A 19614-nucleotide genomic window follows, 5' to 3' on the forward strand; every position below is an offset into this window, starting at 1 on the left:
GTCCGCTTTAAGGTACCAAAGTGGGGGTTTTTTTGCATTGGTGTGGCATGGGTGGGCATGTTTGAGGGCCAGCTGGAGGCTGGATTCCCTCCTGCAATGCCAGCTGGTGCACCTGCTCTGAGTCAAGTTGAAAGGGTTAAAACACACCAATTGTAAGGGAACACAGGGAGAGTGAAAAAAGCTTGTAGATGTGTACATGCTGTCACTCTCTACAGTATTTATTCCAGCAATGTACAGTTTGCATATATGCAGGGTCGGTTAATATATTGTTATTGAGATTGTGAAGTGTAAAATCCTTCATGTAAGGGAACAAAATAATCTCTCTGTGTGTCTCTATATCTAGACAGCCTGGCTCTGCATCATGTTACAACTATACATGTAATATAGTCTAGCTGTTGTGCCATTACTACAACTAGCCATGCATTTCATTTTGATAACCTCTCCCCTGCCAAACGCATATAGCAGTGTTAAGGTTTTGCATAGACAAACACTACCATGGGACTAATATTTGTGTCAACAAGTGAATTGACTGAGAGGCATTGTGTTGCCATATGCAGTAGTTGCACCTCCATGTAGCTGAGAAAAGAAATTCCTTGTAGTTTATTTGGAAGCAAAGAAACAGTAAACCAACACTGCTCTGGATGATCTCCAGTTCAACGGTGTTATTTATTTGTAACAGATGAGTAGTTCCCTTTTACCTGGAGTCTTGGATCATGTGGTCATGACTACAGCTTTTCTATAATTTGGCAACAAAACTGTGCCTGTTTTTTTTTCAGTAATTCACCTTAATTTGTGAGCATAATTGTTTAATGTAATTGACCAATCTTAATGTTTGTTTAAATTAAGAGTAATTCTTCTTCCAGAAGCAACAGTCACCTTTTGAACCACATCTGAGCTCCTTCAGCAGTCTTTTCATTCTCTGAAAACTCTTCCCACTTGATGGCCTCCAACATTTTACTTTCTGCAGCCTGTTCATCTTCAAACAAATTCAAGTTCAGACTGCAACTCTATGCAAACTCTTGACCCAGTGAAACTTGTTAATCTCTTAAACCCCCTGAACTCTTTTCCTCCTCTGCAACATTTCTATCCATCTGGGATGTCTGCACCCATTGCATCATCTTACTGTAAAGGCTTTAACACCTCTTACTTTATGGAATCTTGAATCCTCCCAAGACATTTTTCTGACTATCTTGAAGCCATATTTGTGATTTGTGTTTGATATATGAGAAACAGTATAAGTCACAGAAGGGCTATCTTTGTCACAAACAGACAAGTGCACAGACACAAAAACACACACAGGCACCAACACACAGACAAGCAGCCCTATTCTAAGTAGCAACAGACATCAAGTAGGGAGATTATGGAGGGAGCTGTGTCAATGTGTCAGTGTGTGAGTGTTTCCTCTGTCTCTCTCTCCCTGTCTCTCTCCATCCATCTCTCTCACTTACTCCCCCTCCCCTTACTGAAACAAAATGGCCAGATGGCTTCCAATCCTACATGCTAATCCACAACACACAGACTGTAGCTCTGACACACCTACCACAAGACTACTGCTCTGCTTTAGACAGCTATGACCTTAAACACACACAAACACCCCACATGAGGCCACTGCACATTTATAAACTGTCAACAAGAGTCCTAAAAGATAACTACACTGAACAATAGCAACAACTCATCCAGGCTATGTCCTCAACAGATGGAGGCCTACTTGTATGTGTTGTGTGTCCTGCTATCATATTTCAGGCAGCCCAGTTAGCAGGCTACAAGCCAAGATGAGGTTCTGTGTCTACTGCTTTTGTTAGCTAAGGTGAGGTAAGATAAGCTGTGTGTGTTGGGTTACACTGGCCAGTGGAAAATATGGGGAAGCCCAGAACTGCACGCTAAGCCATGGAGACATACTGGCAGACATACTGAAAAAAGAAATGTTTCACATTGCTTCAGTGTACAAAAGTTCTGCTTTTATCATTTGCTGTCTATGGCTATGTTAAATAAAGGTGCAGGACAATTTATGCTTATAATGTATGTGGTGGCAGATTAGATATTTCATTGTGGTCACACAGGTCTCGGCAGATGTTCATTTTAAAAACATAAATAAAACACGGGAAAATGAAACATCTACTAGTACATTTATTCAAGTGGCTATGAGTGGCTATGAGATAAGGAGGTCCTTGTAGTAAAATAAAAGTCATTATTTAAGCAAAATGTAATTTCTTTGGTGAAGCAGGAAAAGCCATACCCTCATTTATTACAGTGCATACAATAAATACTTAAAAAAATACTGTAAATAACAATATATTTTTTTTTTGCTTTTTCTGTGATGATTTAGTAAACGGTTTCCTATCCATGTTTACCTCCCTTCAATCTTGCAAGATAATTCTATCTAATTCTAGGTGTTCACAGAAATGATATGATTAATAAAAATAAGTAATGTTAGTTTTGGCTATGCTAGTTGATGACAAGGGTCAGTTGTGAAAACACATGCATAAAAAGCCAAGACACAATAAGCTTACATTTTGATTGCACAATTCATGTTTACACTATAAACAGTACACTTTAGGGTGCAGTTTTACTTTTATTTTTAGTAAAAACCGATCACACTTGTACAGTTTATCAGACCAAACACATTACCACCTTTTCACTGGCAAAAGCTTATGTCTGTGAGCTTTCTTTGCAAATGTAAAAATTTCATGAGGTGCACGTAATCTACATAGAGACAAAGGCCTATATGAATACTTTCAACTGATGGTAAGCAGCTCTACCCAGACCCATATAGACATACAAAATACAGAGCTATTAATTGCCCATTTGCCTGTAACAGACCTGTGTAGAAAAAGGTGTGATGAATACATAATGCTTGTGGCATGTGGAGCACAGCGCCAAAGACCCAGAGCTGAGGCCAATTATCCAGCAACGGTTTCATAGATCCGTTGAACAGCAGGATGTATGAATCCCAAACACTTCGAACTCTAATGGTGTATCACAGCATCTCTGTCTGATTGTCTCTCTGCCTTGTGATTGTGACACTGCATTAGATTACTACTGCAGGCCTGGTGTCTTTTCTGCCAAGCCCAATGCTGTGTAATGTGCTGTACTGGCACAAACTATTTTATGCACTGACAAAATTCACAATGAATTTCAGATAGAAACTATAAATTAGCTAATCAAATTTTGTTATTGAACTGAAAAAAGGACAAAGGAGTGGCCATGACGTTTATGTTTTAGCCACTTAATATTTCCATGCAAAAAAATAGCAGTAAACACAATACAAACCTTTGGATGAACACAGTGAAAGAAGAATGGAATACAGTAATGGTGTTGGATGTCATGGACAGATATATTAGTGGTGAATGGAAGGGCATGTATCACATCTATATCAATATAACAGGCCAATGTTCGAAGGGAGTAGCACCTTCTGTATCCCATCCCCCAATTCCCCTCTACAATCATCTCACCCTCCTTCGTTCACTGACATGACTCCCTAACATCCCTCTTTCACACAACAGCCAGACAACAGGTCTCCCATCAGGCCCTGCTTCTCACAAACCGGAGGATGACTGCGCTTCCTGGGACATGAATCTCTCCCTCCCTCTACATTAGCTCTGACACCACAATCTAAATGAGCAGAGGTGATGGGGAAACACACGTTCAGCTCGTACCGTAGCTTCCATCCTCCTCCACCACCGATGGCTGTGGGAGAATCCGAGGCAGAATAGCTCAGCTTTCACAGGACCGGCCCCCACCCCCACTCCGATCCCCAATGAAGTCAGGTGACCAGATGTTGTATATCTCCCTGTCACTACAGTCGCCCGCCATGAAAACTGCTACACACATCCATGTTAAAGCCAGGAGACAGAGGCATGTCTCTGCTCTGTGTGTGTGTGTAGTCATTGAAAAACAGAAATGGAAATAAAAGTCATGTATTCATGAAACCCTCCCTAGAAAGGCAATAAGTGAGGCAGTGCAGAAATAACAAAAGAGCATCCATCAGCATATTAACCATACATCACCCCCCCATCCACAGCATATACACCTCTGATCCATCCGTCAGCCTCGGGTCTACAGACCCAAAATAGCATTGCTTCTTTTTTGTTCCAGTGTTGCCACTGCAGCTGCTGCATTTCTCCAGGACACACACACACACACACACACACACACACACACACACACACACACACACAAGGCCCGTACAAACACCACCATTGATTCTAACACCTCCCCATCAATAAAGATGCTATTTGTGAGGCACAAGGGAGTGCATACAGAGATGATGTGATGCAGAGGAGGGTATATGATCATATAAAACATGTCCAGCCCATCTGATGCAGGCATCCATTTCCATCTCTCCCTCACGGACAGACTGTAGATTAAACAGCTGCCTCCTTAGCAAAGCAGAATGCAGAGTGGAAGAAGAAGGGGAAAAAAGGCTACAAAGCACCCCTACATACACAGCGTCCCCCTCCTCCTCTTCTCCTTTCCTCTCCTCCCTCCACTGCCTGCCCCCTCCACATCCCATATTGCATACACAGAGAGGGAATTACCTGAAATATGTCTTCACATTCTCTTGCTCAGTGTTTCGCCTTTGAGCCCGGAGCTCTGGTAGATTCATCATCAACCGTACAGTCCTAATGACAGTTTAAAGGCAGGATTGCCATTCTCTTGTCAGACCAGTTCCTGACCCTAAAAGCAAGCTTGTTCGGCAGGCTGGATGCTTCACTGGCTGCTCACTGTTCCCTAGCCCATGATGTCATCCATCCAGCTTTGCCCATTGGCTAAGAAGCTGAATATTAATGCAGGCAGCAGGTCTGGGGGAGGAGGCAGCCAACAGGCAGACAGAGTTGGTTTTCTGTTTCACAGACCAAACCTACTGAGTGAGAAGGCCAGGAGGGAGGGATTATATGTCCAGCTCAAGAGCTTTTCTTTTGCAAACTTGTAAGCCAGTGGTCTACGTTGTTAACCTCTTAATACTACAAGGAAAATGGTAAACCTTGACACAACAACTGCAAATGTAACAACAGGCTTTGTAAAGATGGGTTTTTTATGTGCAAAATTTTAAACTGACAAAGCCTTTAAAGGGCTGTGTTAGATGCACTGGTTCCTCTAAAACTGTATAGTTTCACAATGTATAGACTGCATGAAAGAATACAGAATATGAGTAAGTAAAAATTAAATTAAAATTCGCTACAAAAATACTGAGTATAAAAAGCAATATACAACTAATCACATGATGAAATCTCTGCATTTTGAATATTTCTCAAATTTATCACAAACACCTCGCAGACTTTCCTTATATGTGAGGTCAATGGAATAGTACACTTTTGTTTTGTGTAGGAAGGGGGATTCTTTCATTCAAAATGATCTTAGTCCTCAAAACAAATAGAACTAATAAACATCTGTCATTTCTACAGGTGTAAAGTTTTCTTTTTTATAGGTAGCTACTGCTGATATATCTAAGAAACTAGCCTCAGGGCCTATCATCTATTTCTTGATGAGATGTTTGAGATTTCACAAACAACAAAGAGTGACATGACTAGTTTATGACATTATAACAGGCCTTGAATTCGGAAGAAAATAATATTTAGTTTCCCTGTGAACGTATACTGGTGCTCATCACTGAAATATTGATATGACAAAGAAGATTCCCTATTGCTATAAGGCAATCTATGACATACGATCATGGTGTCACTTCTAAATTGGAAAAGGTATGCATGTTCTGTGCACTACTGCACATTTCTGGCAAAACCATGTACTGTTGATGTGATGCTGTACTGTAATGCTGCATTTTCACCACTATAATAAGTTAATTTATATAATAAGTAATGTAAATTAAGTGTGTTAAGGGTTAATGTTTCATTGACAGATGTGTATGGACTCTCTAGCTTTCATGACAGTAGTTGTTTTTTCTTTTGTTTATATTTTAATTTTAATTTTTATCAGGCCCAGTTTCCACATTAGGCCAAACACCTACAGATTTCTTTTTCAGAGTATAAAATTGACTCCGGGTTCATAAGCAGGCGAAGATGACAACCACAATACTCACTGCATTTGCCCTAATTTGCCTATGATGTCATCTTTTTCCTCTATCTCACCTGTGATTGGCTGCCTGGCACAGCATCTGCTCAGTCTCATGGCTAGTGGTTCTAACCCAAGGTGGAGGCCTATCTGAGGCTTTGTTAATCATGGCTGGTTGTCCTGACAACCCCTGTAATGTCGATTCCTTGCTGGAGAGTAATATGGCTGTTCTGTGACAGTGTTCGCTCAAATGGAGAACCTGATGATTACAAGAAGACAATGTCCCTTATAATCCTTTATAAACATCAGAACGTGGCCTTTGTGATTTTGAATAAATAAATTGCAATTATATTTTCTGAGAAATTCTAGAAAAGCTTTAAAATAATTCAGCTTATAGAAAACAATAAATGTTGGTAAATGTCTGAAATTTGTAGTTTAACAATCAGACGATTAGGAATAATCCAATATACACCTTTTTTGGACAGTACGCGTTTTTTCTCCAGCTTCTGGAGACCTGATTAAAACCTGCCAACATAGACAGGAAAGAGAAATGCAAATGTGAATTTAGTTCAGCAGTGCCACGCAAACATTTGAAAGCAGAGAAGAGGTTTTGCTCAGACTCCTGACAGCAGGCACTAAGGATCACTCTACACTCACATAGAGGCAGTGAGACACAGTTAATACAGAAAAGTGTTAAAATGCAACACATGGACAGACAAAAACTCTCAGACATATGACCATTTCAGGGTCATCTAATCCACAGGTCTTTGGATTCAACAGAAACCCATACAAACACAGAAACATGCAAAATCCAGCAACTTAGCCACTGAGCCACCATGCTGCCACAACAGAAACCAGGGTTGATCAATTCATCTCTTTTGTATCCTCAGATATATACGTTTTTTGTCTCTTGGACCAAAGCAACCACAGCTTTGTGATTTTGGTCAACTGTGTTTATGCCATCCACTAGAAAGTGAATGCCATGGTATGAGTTTTCTTCCACAGTTATAAAGGGCTGTTAGTTCACCAACTGTAACCCATCTGTTGCTGTGTGCAGGGTCGGCCCTAACATTTATGGGGCCCTGGCTGTAATCAGGACCCACTACCCAACAAAGAAATAACACACACACACACACACACACACACACTTATACACTACACTGACGTAGGTGAAATGAACAAAGGATTAAATGTTTCACCTGGATTAACGTGCTTAGTCTGCTCCATGAGAGGAGCAGGTTTTGTACTCTGAAAGAAGCAAACTGAGATGGCAACAATGATTAGAAAGGTCAGACTTTCTACTACAGCCAGTGTGTGTCCTTTCACAGCCATGTGTGTTCTGGTGTCCTTTAGAAGTACTGAACCCATACCTGCTCCCTCATTGTAAGTCACCATAGATAAGAATGCATAAAATGTTTTAATTAAAGACCAGCACAACAGACATTTACACACAGTATGCCCCTCTGCTTTGATCTGTTCCAGCAGCTGTATAGTGACTGATGAAATATGTTCTCCACTCCAAAATCTGCTAAATATGTGATATTTACTCATAAACTTAAACCGAGTAATACTCAAGGCAGATCATTTCCTAATGCTTGGCGGTGAAAGCTCAGATCAGGAGCTGACAGAACAACCTGCAGCAGCAGTGAGGAGGTGCATGATTTACTAGTATCCATAGGCCGCTGTCAGTGATCAGGTTTATATAATGAATACTATAAATATCCTCGGAGGTAGAGCACATCTCAGTGGTGACATTTTGTAATAAGCCCTGTCTGGAATTTACTAGTGTTGGGAGCAGAGTCAGGAAGATTGCCTTTTATAAATATAAATATAATCTATATAACCTACATATTGGTATAACATACATATATAGTTGTATGCAAAACTTTAGGAACCCCTGACAATTTCCATGATTTTCATTTATAAATATGTGGGTGTTTGGATCAGCAATTTCATTTTGATCTATCAAATAACTGAAGGACACAGTAATATTTCAGTAGTGAAATGAGATTTATTGGATTAACAGAAAATGTGCAATATGCATCAAAACGAAATTAGACAGGTGCATAAATTTGGGCACCCTTGTCATTTTGTTGATTTGAATACCTGTAACTACTTAGCACTGATTAATTGGAACACACAATTGGTTTGGTGAGCTCATTAAGCCTTGAACTTCATAGACAGGTGCATCCAATCATGAGAAAAGGTATTTAAGGTGGCCAATTGAAAGTTGTTGTTCTCTTTGACTCTCCTCTGAAGAGTGGCAACATGGGGGCCTCAAAACAACTCTCAAATGACTTGAAAAAAAAGATTGTTCTACATTATGGTTTAGGGGGAGGCTACAAAAAGTTATCGCAGAAATATAAGCTGTCAGTGTCCACTGTGAGGAACATAGTGAGGAAATGGAGGGCCACAGGCACAGTTCTTGTTAAGGCCAGAAGTGGCAGGCCACATAAAATATTGGAGAGGCAAAGGCGAAGGATGGTGAGAACGGTCAAAAACAGCCCACAGACCACCTCCAAAGACCTACAACATCAACTTGCTGCAGATGGTGTCACTGTGCATCGTTCAACAATTCAGCGCACTTTGCACAAGGAGAAGCTGTATGGGAGAGTGATGCGAAAGAAGCCTTTTCTGCACACATGCCACAAACGGAGTCGCTTGAGGTATGCAAACACACATTTCGACAAGCCAGCTTCATTTTGGAATAAGGTGCTGTGGACTGATGAAACAAAGATTGAGTTATTTGGTCATAATAAGGGGCGTTATGCATGGCGGCAAAAGAACACAACGTTCCAAGAAAAACACTTGCTACCCACAGTAAAATTTGGTGGAGGTTCCATCATGCTGTGGGGTTGTGTGGCCAGTGCCGGTACTGGGAATCTGGTTAAAGTTGAGGGTCGCATGGATTCCACTCAATATCAGCAGATTCTTGAGAATAATGTTGAGGAATCAGTCACAAAGTTGAAGTTACGCCGGGGCTGGATATTTCAACAAGACAACGACCCAAAACACTGCTCAAAATCTACTCTGGCCTTTATGCAGAGGAGCAAGTACAATGTTCTGGAATGGCCATCCCAGTCCCCAGACCTGAATATCATTGAACATCTGTGGGGTGATTTGAAGCGGGCTGTCCATGCTCGGCAACCATCAAACCTAACTGAACTGGAGATGTTTTATAAGGAGGAATGGTCCAAAATACATTCATCCAGAATCCAGACACTCATTACAGGCTATAGGAAGCGTCTAGAGGCTGTTATTTCTGCTAAAGGAGGCTCTACTAAATATTGATGTGATTTTTCTGTTGGGGTGCCCAAATTTATGCACCTGTCTAATTTCGTTTTGATGCATATTGCACATTTTCTGTTAATCCAATAAATCTCATTTCACTACTGAAATATTACTGTGTCCTTCAGTTATTTGATAGATCAGAATGAAATTGCTGATCCAAACACCCAAATATTTATAAATGAAAATCATGGAAATTGTCAGGTGGTTCCTAAACCTTTGCATACAACTGTATCTTGACTAATAATCTAATCAGTAACATAATCAGGTGAGTTCCTAGAAAACAGTGTTGTAATCTTGTTATGTGCATCAAAGTTTATTGTTACCTGCCTGTAATTTAAAGCATGTACCAGCCTTGTTATTTCACTGCAACCCAGAATTAACACTGAAATGTTACTTCTTTGTACCACATGTTAAAAATATTTTCATCAATGTGGCATCTAAATTTTTGCAGCAAATTACAAACAAGTGTATATTAAATCTATTGTCATAAAATGAGAATTATGAAAAGGGAAAATACTAATCTAGTCAATTACAAGTGGATTTTTAGCCATGGTAGAGGGGTGGCTTTATGGATGGCAATGATAGTCTGTTGGTCCACCACTGTGGTCCAGACTGAAATATCACAACAACTATTGAATGGATTGCCATGAAATTTGGTACAGACATTTATGGTCGCCAGTGGATGAATCCTACTGACTTTGGTGATCCCCAAGACTTTTCCTCTGAGAAATGTTTTTTAGTGAAATGTCTCAAAAACTATTTGATGGATTGCCATGAAATATGATACATTATATGATATTCATGTCCCCCTTTTGCCCAATACTTTGGTTTATGACCAAATACCTCCATAACAAATGACATTCCCAGCAGCCTCAGCTGTGCTTTGTGTTTAGTGAACATCAGCATGTTAGCATTGTCATTGTGAGCATCTTAATCTTAGCATGCTGATGTTACCATTTAGCACAAAGCACCACTGTGCCTAAGTACAGCCCCACAGAGTTGCTAGAATGGCTGTGGACTTGTTTGTAATCAGTATAATGGATTCAAAGATTTGTGCACCTCTTATTGGTTCTTTGGTTCTTGGAACATTTTTGCCTGAAGTTTTGCAATCCAGTTCAAACTTTCATCTGCCAGAGAATCCCTTCGGTTTACCAACTTGGCAAAGGCCAGCTATAAATTCCATCAACAGAAATATCACACAATTTTTGTTTGCAATATGAATGTGAAATTTCATCACTGTTTGTGTGTTGCAGCATTTCCTAAAGATCCTTCATCGGTCCAAGAAGAATGTTTCATTCTGCAAAATGGAAGGAAGAAATTTGAGATGATAGGTTCTTTGGTCTAGAATCAAATAATCACAGCACTGGTCAATCACTACTGTATAAACCATATCAAATTATGGTTTAGATTATCATATTATGGTAGAGCTCACTGTGCCTTGGGAGCAGAGGCAGAGCAAGGCTTCAGAGAGACATGCAAGCCTTGCAGGAAATGATGATATATGAGATGAAGAGTTTAGGTAGTTCCCACTGAACTAAACTTTGCTTTCTGCTACAGAAATCAAAAAAATCTCTCACCTCTCACCTGTGCCTTAAAATATATCTTGTAATGACAACTGTGTGATTTTCTTTTAGTTAATGCTGAAATCAGGTAGCGCAATTTAGGAACACACACACACATGAGTGCATGCTGCCTGTTGCTCCGTCTCGTCGTCTTACTTTTTCCAACTGGCTCAACAAACTGATCCATAAGGCCAGTGACATTGTGAGGGTGGAGCTGGACTCTCTGGCGGTGGTGTCAGAGAGGAGGATGCTCAAACAAAGGAGTACGTTCAGGGGAAGACTCATCCCACCAAAATGCACCACAGAGCTCCACAGGAAGTCATTCCTGCCTGTGGCCATCAAACTCTTCAACTCCTCCCTCTAAGTGTCAGTCTATTGACCCTAAGTCATTAAACTGGACATTGGACCATTAACATTGCTGCAGTACTTGAAATATTGTGCAATATTCTCTGTTAAATACTGCTGTGCAATATAGTCTTTTCAGTTTAAAATTTCCTGTTTATTGATATTTATTCATACTTATATTGCTGCTGTGCAATATCCACCATCTCATAATCATCTTAATAAGCTACACTTAACTTCACAATACTCATTATTGCACTATTAATTATTACTTATATTATTACATTGTATTATACCGTACTATACTTATCAACCTGTAAATCGACTTTTGTACTTTACACTTATTTTAGCTTTTATACTAAAATATAAACTAATGTATATCCACTTTTGTACTTAATTTATCTTAGCTGTATTATAGTGTATTAGATTTTGATTTGCACATCTCTTATTTCTTACTCATTGGTGACTTTTATTATTATTTCTATTAGTACTTCTATTCCTGTGTGCATTGACGTGATAGTGAGCAGCTGTAACGAAAGAGTTTCCCCTTGGGGATCAATAAAGTATTTCTGATTCTGATTCTGATTATAAGTTTGTTTTCTGTTGGTTTCATTCGTCCAAGTCGCAAGTACTCCTGTTTCTTTGGCTAAATTTATACAAATTCATACAAATTTCCTCTGCATATGCATTTTTTTTGCACTGCAGCCTATACAAAGACTATAATTTGAAGCGTGAAAGTTATATTGTTGTATAACAGTGGATATTTGCAATGATAATAGTGATAATATTCACAAAATCAAGCACATTTAATTCAAGTACTTGTTCAACATAAATAAAAACCTACACTGAAGGATTTTATATTTTCAAAAAACTTCATCCACATTACTTTTTACAATCAAAATGTTGTATGAAAAAGTTGTTTTGATTGATAAAATGTATTGCATAAATACTCCACCAAAAAAAAGCATATACAGCATTATACAGCATTTGTCTAAGTGTGCTGATGTCAGTGGATAAAACATAAGAGAGAGAGCTCGTATGGAGAGTGTATTAAATGCTCTTCATTTTACCACATCAGATTAACTTCTGTAAGCCCTCCACTGGTAACTTGGCGTGTAAAAGATAATGGGTCACGCTCATCCATGTTACAGCTACATTCACAAACTACTTTTTGATTACCCCCAAAGGAATATAATTGAGGTTAGTAGGTCTCTATCCTGCTGAGGGTAACCTATTGATAGGTTACCCACGGTCCTACAAGAGCTCATTAAGTCTATTCTCCATTTTTCATAGTGAAAAATACTCAACAGAAATGTAAGCGCTGACAGCTGAGCGCAGTAATTATAGATTACAGCAGTTTAATGTTGTGCACTTAACACCTTGGCTGTTTTGCCAGGATTTTAAATGCAGGCTATGTTACATGTTTTAACCTGCTTACCCAAAGAGGATGCTAAGGCTAACAGAGAGCATTTCATCTAATTCATGCAACCGTATGTTTGGGATCATGAATGCTAGTTTGTGCCATCAAAGGCAATTCCTTTATCCCCACACTGTTAATAAGTGGTTACCCACAATGGGGGTGGTGTGTGTGGGTGAAGGGGGGTCTCATTGACATTTTGCAGTATCATAGTCGGCTGTATCTGATGACTGTGAGGCTGGTATGAAGTTTAGAGTGCAGTTGTTTCTCTGCAAATCTAATACATGTCGGCCAGTGATGCTAAATACGATGATATCAAAACTATTTTATTTGCACTCAGGGTAGTATCACATCCTGGAAGCAACTCATTAATTTCCCAGTGAAATATATCTATCCACACAGCTGTTCAGGGAAATGATTCAGTCTAAACTGCAAAATTGTAGAAATGTATATGAAACCTGGACACAGTAGATATGGTGATGATAATTGCTGTATTACAACTACATTTCATAACAGCTTCTTTGTTTTTATTCTTCTAAAGTGATGGACAGTCTCATCCTGCTGTTAAACATCTGGCTAGTATTTTGACCATTACAATGCAACTTTTCCCATTCAACATGCTCTAACCTCTGGATTGTAACACAGTCTGGTAAATCCGTTCTTAAGAGGGATTTAGGGATTTTTATTATGACAATTGTGTGACAGTGGAATCTACAATGTACAAATCCATCTTACACTTAAAAAATCTTGTTCTTAAAAATGAGGCAGCTCCAGACTGTTTGATGTTATTATGGTGTGAAATAATGTTGATGGGTGTTGGCACTATACATTTAAGACAGCAAATATGTCAGGTATAAAAGGATGCTCATTTAAAATGTTGTTTACCAAACAGTTGAGTGTAACAATCAGGGAGGTTAACAACATTTTGTAACTAATAACAAAAGAAACATAAAAATGTCATAAAAATTTGTGTGAATGCTTATAAAAGGTCAGCTATTATTCAGTAAGTATTATAAAATATGGGATATAGGATGCGCATGGTCAGTGGTAATGGCAGCATTAGCGCAATCCAACAAAATGTAGCACAATTCAACATCTTCTGACAAAATTTGTTTTCAGCACAATGTCTCAAACAATCCAGTTATTTTCTTATCTAGATTGTGGAAAATTAGGTTAGCCTAGTTTTCCTTATTTTTATTAACCTTATCATCACGTCAATATGCAACAGTGTTGCTTGCACTTTACACACTGCCTTCCCTCTTGGGAATGACATGGCATTTCTGTGATGAATACACCCTGCCTTAACTCTGCTCACTTGCCTGTCCTCCATCAAGCCTTGTGTCAATATTAATCAGTGCGTGGCGGCCTCACACAGGAGCACCTATCAGCTATCAGAGGGCAACACCACTCAAAAGTCCTGTCCATGACAACACTGGTCTGAACAAGCCCCTCCCACTGACAGCTGGCTTATTGTGTGCTGTGCCTCTGAAGCGGCCTTGTTTCCCTTTGCTTGGTCGGTTCAATAACTAATCTCAATGCAGCCGGCAGCATGTAGCTTTGAAAATGAGGAGGGCAGGCCCGGTGGAAAGTCATAATCTGCTTGTCAGTGTTGTGTCAGGTAACTAGGAGGTTACCTTGTCAGTTTACACCTTGGCTGCACAAAATGATAGAGTTAAAGTAGACTGATATTTTCATATTTGCTTTGCAGTTAGTCTGTATGTTTTTCTCTTGAGTACCCATGTCCTCAAGACAATTTTTCATGATTTTTTAACAGGGAGGCATTCTCAGTAAAAATGTCCTGGTGGATTAACACCTTTCTTTTTAGTCATTAAAATTCTAAACCTAATTCTAAATAACTCTGCACAGGTCTTAGGGGGCACATGTGAAACCTATTTTGACTAGTTTAACTTTGAATATTTGCCACGTTGATTTGATCAATAATTATCTTTCAGTTTCTGCTTTGCTTTGTAATCAGATTAGTTATATCAAAGGTTATTGCGGCACATTTGCAATTATTCTTCCCAAGATTGCAAATGACATTTCGATCTGTCATTCTATCGTCCCCCGACAATATTGAAACTGAGAAAGGGCAACTATAGTTTGGTCTCCATCCTTCAGTTCATTCATCCATCTGTCACATCTCAGACGCCCAATTTTGACTAGGCTTAGTGGAGATGATGCATGTCACCAGAGCTATACTAATTAGCTCATGGAAGGCACTGTATCCACTCCCTTTGGTTCAGTGTATAAAGGACATACTGTAGCATCTGTGGCCCTGAAAACAATTTAGTGGGTAGTGGGTATTAACAGAACTTCTCTGTCTTTTTACACTAATAGAAACCTTGGTTTTTATTGTTTATGTGCTGTTATGATTTTATTTTTCTGTACTTAACTCAAGGTTAGCATAAAAAGTAATGGTATTTTTATTGTGTGCAAATTATGGTGTTGGGAAGTTTGAATCATCACTGTATAAAGTCTGTTCATTTGTTTTTCCACCTGTCCACCACATATTATCATTTGATTTTGACAAAACATGAATAAATTATGCATTATGTTCAGAGCACAACAAATCAGTTATCAATAAGAATATCTCCGATAAAATGTACTTATGAAAAAGACACTTTATGTTGACCTGTCGAGTCATCCCTCAGCCAACAGTTACACACAGCAGAACAAACGGTGGATGGCCCTGATGTTACTGCACACAGGGCACGCGAGCAGCCCCCGTCACATGTAGGCTAATGAACAGCAGGCTCGTGCTGTTGACGGAGGAGCCTTTTGGGCCACAAGAACCATGTCTACTCACTACTTTCTGCTTGGACACACACAAACAATGGGACACGTCTGGAGTGCTTGGGGCCCAAACCCTGAGGAAGGGCAGATGGTCCCCGGGATCGAGGACCACAACCCCCATTAACATGAGAAAAGAGACAGACAGAGGCGGGGGAACAGGTACCCTCTCTCCTATTTTCCCCTTCTATAGAAATTAGAGAGGGGGTGACTCATTTACCCAACAGAGTCTGTGGCACTGATTTGGAAACCAATTAGAAGCATGCTGTCAACTCAACAACAGAGAATACATAATATAATATATTATATTATTATATAATAATAAGTGTGAGGATCCTGTTTGAAGTCCCATCTACGGTTGCATAAAAAATGCAGTTTTTCTTATTATAGTTTCAGTTCATCACTTATTTAGGAAATCTAATTTTGCTTGTGCCATGGTAGCTTCCGAGTGCAACTGACTCAAGATAATATTTTTATTACAACATTATGGGTGAAAAGAAAATATTTATTATAAACTATTTGTTTATGTGTGTGGCTACAGTTACAAAAGTTGTCAGCAGGATTGCTGTAATGGTTGAGTGAATAACACGTCGTATGATGGCTCTTTTTTATTCAATTATACCCTTAAGTGTAAATGCCAGCAGGTGGTTAAATCAGTAAAATGTTTTTTTAATCTGCATAAATCTCAGATTTAAGTGGATGTACTATATACTAAGTGTTCATGTTGCGAAAAATCTGCAGCTGCCCATGGCAACTCTAGTAAGAGCTAGAATTAAAGCTGCTAGAGTACTTGGGAATATACATGTTGTTAACCACTTAAAACCATTTTTGTTTTCTATTTGGGTATGCCAAATAGGTGAAAATTCCACACACACAAAAAGGGTGGGTCTTAAGAGGTAAAAAAAGCAGGTATATCTAGCTCCGACTATAAAACAATTCTGGATTTTTCTGAATGTTTCTGGACCTGGTAAAGCTACTTCTCAGTTCAGTCATCATGAAACCCCTGCTAATTTGGAGAAAGCTGGTGTGCTTAAAATTCCAGCCTATAGCATCAATAAAGAAACAGCATAAAATGATCTTACAGATTCCATTAGCTTTTCTAAACAAAAGCTTGCCAGATTCCTTGAGGGCTAGTGGTGTTTTCCTTTCTTTCCACTGGAGGCATCTTTTACCTAAAAACATAAACAGTCCTGTTGCCACAGCTGCAGACTCTATTGCTGGATCCACTCTCAGGTTGGAATGAGGCCACTCTGTTGTTTTGAGTCATTAATCATACCAACCACAATGTGAGAATTTCTCATTACCATAATAGTGCTTTCTGAAAAGAAATGTCTCCCTTTATCTCTTTTATTCCAAAATAAACCAACTTATTGGGAAAACTGAACTGTAACATTTTATGTTTCAATTTGTAGAAATACAATAATGAAATCATTCTGATTATCACCACACAGTATGATTAAAAAGACTAGAGAGAGGGAGGGAGAGAGAGAAAAGAAATACTGCAAAGGAGCATTTCTGTAGGTGTGCATACAGCCTATGGTGTACAGCATATTGTTAAACTCATGTTGTGTCTCCCCCTAGTGGCTACTTGGAGGACAGCTAGCATCTACAGTAAATTCACCTTCAACACAATATCTCTTTACATAATTACTGTACCCACAGTGACTAAGGAACATTGAGAAAACCTTAATAACTTAAAACAAACAGAAACACTTAATTACTTAATTGCAAAGAGTCAGGGAAATGTCTGTCCATGCCCTCTTCCCTTGCTCTGAGCTCCACCAAGTGCATGTTACTATCATGGAAAATTAGGGCATAGCCATGCAATTTCATATTCTGACCTGGAGTGGATGGGTGACATGGTTGCAGTGAGAGGGAATTTAGAAGACTTCAATCAGATGTGTACTTTTGTGAATCAAATGCTTTAAACCTTCTGTGTACAAATCATACTGTATTAAGCTGTATCCATCTAAGAAGGAAAAACTGTATTGCTGACATAACTGAAGTAGTTCATCAAAATTAAACATGTTGCATCTCTTCTCCACTGTACCATGCTTTATTCCCCAAATATTTTCAACTATTTTGCATTCATCACGGTGAACTGCCCTGATGTCATACTTTATAGCCAAAAAATAGCCAGAAATGTTTAGGGTATAAAGCATGGTGCGTTGGAGATGAGTTGTGCGATGTGTTTTATTTCAATGAACTTGTACTGAAGGTCAATACACCTCATTGTGTGTGTGTTCCCAAAGAAAAAACAGACATAACTAAACTAAACATAACTAAATTATATCAAACTTTACACCTTGCAGACCAGTTGCAGCAACAGTTCTCCTTGTAAAGCCTCATTGTGATCTTTAGCTTCACTGACCGACAAAATGGTCAGCAAAGTGTCACTTGAATATTTGCTGCATCTCTGTACATATACCAAAGATGAACTGTAATCCTAGACTTTGAGTATACTGATATCTTAATTTGATAGAACTTGATAACTTGATAGAAAGCTTATTATTAGCATGGAACTAATTAAACAAAGTACTTTGCATGGACTGCAGAAACAGTGCACATTGTATAAGCAGTATCTCTGCATAAAGCATGTAACTTATGTGTATAGAATGATATTTATCTATACCATTATGATGTAAAACTTCCTCACCACCAGTAGGTTGAGGTTCAGATCACAAAGATGATTCAGATGACAGGTGGGTCAAATAAAAGCTCTAAGTCATCTAGAGAATTTGTTTGGCTTTAGCAGCACTCACCAATCTGCTGCTCCAAACGATGGCCACTGTGTATCCTCAACCTGAGGGCTAAACATTGGCCTTTATCACACCCTGTCATCAGCTGCAATGTTGTGGTGAATGACCACAATTATGTGGACATGGAAGTGACAAGAAGCCACCCTGCTATCTCAGCAAACTTTCCTCTTAGTTCACATCCAGAGCTCTAATTTCAGGCTTACTCTAGACACTGGTCAGGGGAGCAATGATAGGGTGAACAAGCCTGCCTTGTAGACTGTGGCCTTGAAGTTGACTGTGAAGGTGTCATCAAAAACAAAGTACCAACAACTGGTGTGTGGATTGTAGCCATGGGGCTGCAATACTGTGGTAAACCAAATAACCATTACGTCTTTCAGTTTAAAACTGACTTATAGCAACATCCAAAAAAGATTTTGTGAGCAACCTTACCGTGAGCTTGAAGTTGCATTCACATTGTATACCTCCACATTACATAGGTCACTCCTCCATCTGTGAAGAGTGAAGACAAAAGTGGAAAAAAAAATGAAGATATTTTGGGATTTAGCCTCCTTAATTTAATTGCAAGAGGCTGCACTCATTGTGTTTCGTTATAGATGCTTAAAATGCACTCTGAAACGTAACGTTGTAGTCCTTAGTCATTTCTGCACATTGCATTTATTAATCAACACTAGAACAGTAAAATGTTCTTGTTTGTTGAATAATCTAAAATGTTGTGGCTGCACAAATGAAGGTTTTGCAATATAGTAATTAGAATATTCAGAAAGAAAATGTTGATGAAAATGTTGTGTTATCCTGTAAGGAAAACATAAATTGTATGTTTAAACTGATAGATATATACCATATAATAACTACATTTTGAGTTGAAAATATATCAAAAGTTGGCCAAACGTTACTCTATACATGGATACTGTAACACCATAATGGAATGTGATGTTAGGGCTGGAAGGATTAATCGATAAATCGATTGACAGAAAATTAAATGTCAACAATTTTTATTTGAATTGATCGTTTCGCCGCTAAGCCATTTATCAAGGAAAATGCTAAACATTCACAGTTTCCAGTGTTTCGAAATGTGAGGATTTTGCAGCTTTTCTCTGTTTTATAGGCTGTCGTTGTAAGTTTTGGTCTGTTGTTCAGCCATTTTCACTATCTGCTGACCAAACAATCCGACTAAACAGTTAACTGTTTGTTTTTTAACAATAACTGAGTTATTATTAATCGATAAAGAAAAGAATCGGTAGTTGTAGACCTGATGTTAAACCAGCACGAGGATCAGTGAGGCTCATTAGAATAACCTGTAGACGGAGCTCAGCTCTCCTCTCAGTCAGAGATCTCCGCCCCAGTCATCTTGGGCTGCAGCTCGGAGCCCGGATGCGCCGCCATGCCGACTCTGTCAGCGAATGGAATAATTTATTCACCAACCTGCCTCACACTGTGCGACTAG

The 19614-nt window shown here is 39.0% G+C and overlaps 1 protein-coding gene across 5 annotated transcripts in view; it reads right to left on the reverse strand.

Annotated features, from left to right (window-relative positions):
- The window catches only part of LOC122888494 (serine/threonine-protein kinase PAK 3), a 45895-nt gene extending 26291 nt beyond the window's left edge, over positions 1-19604 (reverse strand). For 2 of the 5 annotated variants that reach the window (XM_044222992.1, XM_044222996.1), the window contains exon 1: positions 4539-4733. The gene's annotated coding sequence lies outside the window, so the exon portion shown is untranslated. Of the gene's footprint in view, positions 1-4538; positions 4734-18599; positions 18660-19419 lie in introns of those variants that run through there. The other 3 variants (XM_044222995.1, XM_044222994.1, XM_044222997.1) reach the window with 3 other exon arrangements.
- Between the last annotated feature and the right edge of the window lie 10 nt (positions 19605-19614).

This window comes from Siniperca chuatsi, linkage group LG14, assembly GCF_020085105.1.
Source record: "Siniperca chuatsi isolate FFG_IHB_CAS linkage group LG14, ASM2008510v1, whole genome shotgun sequence".
NCBI lineage: Eukaryota > Metazoa > Chordata > Actinopteri > Centrarchiformes > Sinipercidae > Siniperca > Siniperca chuatsi.